This window comes from Dama dama, chromosome 4 (genome assembly GCF_033118175.1).
Source record: "Dama dama isolate Ldn47 chromosome 4, ASM3311817v1, whole genome shotgun sequence".
NCBI lineage: Eukaryota > Metazoa > Chordata > Mammalia > Artiodactyla > Cervidae > Dama > Dama dama.
Genome location: NC_083684.1, coordinates 16,582,582 through 16,588,403, shown reverse-complemented (window position 1 = coordinate 16,588,403; position 5,822 = coordinate 16,582,582).

Here is a 5,822-nt window from a genome sequence, read left to right as displayed (position 1 = left end):
CTCAAAATCCTCCCCCGAAGATGCTAGACCTTCAGCGCATGGCCCTCGGCTGACATGAGCTGGAGAACACCAGCGCCTGGATCCTCCAGGAGTGTGTTTGTAGAGCTTGTGGGCGCACTCCCAAAGCTGGGAGGGGCTCGAGGCCAAAGATGTTTGGTCGGGTGGTTCTTGACCCTCCCGGGCACAGTGGTCTGGGCTGGCCTTATCCATGTCACTTGCCATTTCCTCTCTCCCTGCCCCTCGCTGAGCACATCCAATTTCGCTGGGTTAGCTCTATCTCCCTTCCTTCCGAGCAGAGTCTTCAACATCCCAGGCTGGGTTCCAGACGCCCACAGAACTTAACCTACAGAATTCCATTCCTCCCCTAAGACCCTCTTTCCTGGACCAACCCACCGCCAGGAACTGGAGGGGTCAGTCACTGCAAACCCCTCTGATCAGATCTCTGCCCAGCCCTATCGGGGGTTCCAGCCTGGGTCAGTGTACTCTCCCATTGCTCACACTACCCATGGCATTTTCCTAATGCAGCTGCCCCTGCCCAGCACTGGAAGCCCTTAGCCAAGAAGGCAGAACTGCATCTGTGTTAAATCCCACGCTGGGGGCTGGGAGCCCACCATCCCTCCTGACCTGCCTGGGACCTGGGCAGAAGCGCCACTTGCCGGCACAGCAAGCCCTCCTGGGCTCTTGGTGGGACCTTCTCCAGTCATCCAGTCCTTGGCCTTGACAGAGGCTAACTCTCTCAGGGCACCCAACTGTCCCTTGAGAGAACCATTCCTGCTGCTGGTTCCTTTAGCCCTTTGGGGACCTCGGCTTTCCACTCTCAGCGAAATTGCCAGAGACGCAGCATAGAAATGAAGGCAGCCTTAGGATCCACACCCCCCCTCCCCCCCGCCTGCTCCCCAGATCCCTTGATGCCAGAGGATAAGACCTTCTTTGGCCGATATTTAAACAAATTCATTCACTTAGGGTTAGGGTTCATTCAGTAACATGCCTGGCCCTTTGCATCCAGCATAGGAGGCAGAGGTTGGACCAAGTCATTGGAGAGAGCAGTGCATCCTGAGCAGAGGGGAAGAAGCAGTGAGTTCTGGGCAGTCGGCTCATGGAGGGCTTCACAGAGACACAGGAGGGGGTGGATGCAAAGGGTTGTTTTGGAAGACAAAGTGGAAAGGTGGGCCGGAATGAGATGCTGTGTAGAGGACTTGGACATTTCAGTAGATGCAGAGGAGACATTGGAGATGCTGGAGGAAGGGGCAATGTGAATGGACTGCAGTGTGGATGGAGATAATGGGATGGGCCGCTGGAGGACCAGTTTGGAACAGGGAACAATTGAGCAGTTTGAGCAAGCTACAAGCGCCTACCTCCTCCACGTCATTAATTGTACAGGTGGTGCCAGGTCCTGGAGTCTCATCTTTTGTTTCCCAGCTGAGCACACCTGGGAGAGGCCAGAGACCTCCCACCAGTGGCTCCGCCATGCACTGCTACATGCCATGGGCTGTAAATATGCTAAGAAAGAGCACAAGGTTGCAAATGGATGATGGAGAGGAGGTTGTGGACCTCCGGATCTAATGTAGTTCACGTGTAAGCATTTCATTGATGGGGACAACCAGCCTTTATTTCACTAGTATTTAGTGCAGGCCTACTATGTACTGGGCATACGCTTCCCCCTGACCGCAATGCCAGGGTCAGTTTAACCACAGGTGGCTTGGGCAGGGGGCCATCTACACCAGCATCTAGCTTCAAGCTGGCCTTGACCTCGTGGGGAGCCCTCACTCCCTTTGACTGCTCCGAGTGCCATCTCAGCTGATGGGCATACATGTCCCCCGATTCCTCTAGCCCCCCAAGAATCATCAGGGCACCCCCTAGTCCTTCCCAAGATGACATTTCACCAAATAGGCACTCTGCATGGTAGCAGAGTGGCCAGTCAGGGCTTCCCTGGTAGCTCAGCTGGTAAAGAATCTCCCTGCAATGCAGGAGACCCCGGTTTGATTTCTGGGTCAGAAAGATCCCCTGGAGAAGGGATAGGCTACCCACTCCAGTATTCTTGGGCTTCCCTGATGGCTCAGACAATAAAGAATCTGCCTACAATGCAGGAGACTTGGGTTCGATCCCTGGGTTGGGAAGATCCCCTGGAGGAGGACATGGTAACCCACTCCAGTATTCTTGCCTGGAGAATCCCATGGACAGAGGAGCCTGGCGGGCTATAGCCCATGGGGTCACAAAAAGTCGGACATGACTGAGTGACTAAGCACAGCACAGCACAGTGGCCAGTCACACAAGGAAAAGTCCTGCCCCTCAGAAAAGCCACCGTGACTTTAGCCCCATCCCTCTCTGTCAGTTTCAAGGGCTGGGCTAAATCTGTGGTTTTCCAATTGGGGTCCCGCGAAGATCCTCAGGGCAGCTTCTGTTCCAAGGCGCAGCATTTGCAAATAATGATTTTTTAAAAGAACGTGCAAATTTCTAGACCCCTGTTTTAGTCATGGCCCCACTGAGGGGCAAGCTCACCCCAGACCTGGAATGGCCTAGGACCATATCAGGCCCCACATGGATCCTCCCTCTCCTCCTTCTTTTCTCTTACTAAATTTTTGGCCACTGTGCAGCATGGGGGATATTAGTTCCCCGACCAGGGATCGAACCCTCACCCTTCTCATTGGAAGCAGGGAATCTCCCTGGACCATCAGGGAAGTCCCAGGTCCTTCTCTCTCTTCTGATTGAGACTTTTTTTGTGCTGCAAACCTGTGGCAAAAACCCCTCACTTCCACTCAGCCCATTCTGTGACTGGCTCCCACCAAGGCTGCCCTCTTTTCCTGTTTCCCATACTTTGGCATCCAAACAAAAATGTGCCAAGATTAAAAGAAAAATAGTTGAGCCCATCACCAACATTATGAGCCTTACAGTGTCTCAGTACATGCCCGGTGGACATTCTTTACCAAATTAGAAGTGGAAAATTGAAATTGATTGCTCGCAAGTAGGGCTTAATTAAAAGCTCTATTTTTCTCTCCCTTCCATGTCCCCTGGGGACTGATCTCCTTGTGTTAGTCTAGCTTGGCAGAGCTGCCTTTCCTTCATGCTGATTGGGTAGAATGGGGGTGACCAGCAGGTTGCTAGGCAGTCTTTTCATCCCCATTGGCTGAAAAGAGTCTCGCGATTCCCAGAAAGGCTTCTTTTTCTTGGAGGCCAATGGGCATGACTGCAGCCAAAAGTTGAAATTCTCCAGCTGAAGGCAAAGAGCAAAGGGCCTTTTGCTTCAAGTCACTTCCATGTGGCTCCCAGAGGCAACTTTAAAATGGTGATTCAATACCTCTCTAGCCAAGAGTTGAGCCCACGTGATTTGAGGATGGATAGGTTAATTCTTCAACACCCTGCAGGTGGGGCTTGAGCCAGTGATTCTGTTTTCATGGCTTTTAGGACTGGAAGGCCCATCAGAAGACAGTCTAAGCAGGTGGTTACCATGGGGTGTCTGTGAACCTCTTAAGATTATAAATGCACAGCTTTGAAGAAGGGTCCAATGACATTTATCAACCCTCAAGGGAATCCATGACCCCTGAAAAAGGACAAGAAGTTAAGAAAAATTGACTTCTGCATTTTAAGATGGAGAGACCAAGGCTTAGACAGGGAAAGCCACCTCCCCAAGGCCACACAGCCGGTTCATTTAGTTAGAGCCGAGCATCCTGATTCCAGCAAAACACCCTATTAATAGTATATCAGCTCTCAGGTTCATCTGACACAGTGCCCAAGACCGCAAAGAAACTATTCAAAACAAGATTGTAACACGTTGCCACGTACCCTGAGCAGGGTAAGGAGGGTCGTCTTGGGGCCTCTTGAGCACCAGCTCTTACCCTTCGTATAACATGGACATGGAAATCGATTCCACTGGGCTTTCTTTCTCTCATTGATCCCATGGAGAGGGTGGAGGAGACGGTTGTTAAGTTTTCTCCCAGCATGGACCGTCTGTGATTCTGGGAAGTTCATTGCAACTGTTTATATGATGGGGGGTGGGGGCAGGTGAGAAACCGAGAGAGAGCTGAGAAAGCAGCACTCGCCACGGTCCCTGACTGTCTGCAGAACTGCTCCCTTAGCAAAAACCACAGGTGCCTCAAGCTTGAATAGGGGTTCGCGGAGATCTCTGCCCACAAGCTGCCCACGTTCCTACCTGTCCTGTCCACCTGGGCATCTCATGCTCAGTGCCTGGTTGCACAGCTCGGCCTCCCCCGCCTGCCCCCCTCCAAGGGCTTAAACTCTCTCCCTCTGCTGCTGCTTGTTGAAATGCTCATCATGGGCTTCACTTGTTGAATGATTACTGGGCACCGGGCAATTGATTTCTTAACATTTTATTTGGGAAACTCACCAAAAGAAGTTGTAAAGAACAAAAATAGTACACAGAAGACTCCCATACACCTTTTAAGAAACATTTAGCCCCATTTGCTGTATCATTCGCTCTATTTTTTTTTTAATTATTATCTATATGTAGGATGTTTTTCTGGACTCTTTGAGGGTAGGTGACTATATCACGGCACTTTGCTCTCGGAACTTAAGAAGATGGTAACTGAAAAGACTGTCAGAACACCATGGGTCCAAGGGTTCCCAGCCAAGAGTTTCCACAAGGGGTTTGGGAATCTCTGGTGTTGACACGCAACAAAGCACGTGTATGTCTTGTGCATTTCAGAGTGCAGTGTCCAATGATTTCATCAGGCTCTCAAAGGAATCTACAACTCCTCCCCTCAAATAAAAAGATAGACGCTCTAAGGGGAACCAACTCCTTCATTTTAAGATGGAGAGCCCAAGGAGACCCGAAATACTTCACTGTTTAGATCCTAAGAATAAGGACATTCTTTTACAAAGCCACGAGGCAGTTAACCACTATCCAGTCCAGCTTTGTCGACTGACCCAATAATATTCTTTATAGCCTTTCCCCTCTGGGACAGGGTCCAGGGTAGGCTGGGACATTGCATTTCCTTGTCCTATCTCTTTAGCCTCCTGTAGTAGATCTTTCCACAGCTTTCATTTGTCATAGATGGCATGGAAATTCAGGGTGAGTTTCATCTCCCTTTTCTAGCAGAAAGTGCTTCATTTTGCACCCATCCCCTTGTGTCTCCTCATGGTTAGATTGAGGCTGTGCTTTTCTGGCCAGAAGTTGTGTTATTCTCCAGGAATCACATCCAGGGGTGACATAGGAGCCCTTTATTATGGGAGGTGACCTGGGAAATGCTGGCAGGGGAGTGGAACAAGAGAGCTGGGGAGTGCTGGCTGGCCCAAAGGCATTCAAATGAGGAAAAGAACCCCAGCTCCCACACAGCCTGCATAGAACATGCTAGAAGGACCCCCCCCCCCCCCCCAGCGCCTTGGTGAGGAGGAGAGAGGGTCTGTCTGGCAGGTGACCTCATCCCCAAGGCTCTGAGCAGGTCTGCTCTCTCCCCGGCTGCCAGGAGGAGGGGACCGTCCCTTGCCCTCTGACTCTGCCAGCCTGGGAGCCGCCTGGAGCACACATTCTCAGAGCTAGAGGATCCTTACGGTTGCTGTGTCTAACCTGCCCCTTTCACGGGTGTGGATACGGAGGCCCAGGGAGGGGACGGGATGGGACAAGTCACATGGTCAGAGGCGGCAAAGCCAGGACTGGCAGGCAGTGCCTGCAACTCTGGGCCTCCTGACCCTCACCCAACACTAGGCTCATCCATCATTTGACATCTAACCAAAGGGCACCTCCTGGAACACAGTGTCGGTTAAAAATAAAACAAAGGGACGCCGCTCTCCTCACCGGCCCTGAGGCTCCTAGGCCTTCCAGAGCAGCCCCACCTCCCCGGATGCCAGCTCCAGGTGACACACAGAGA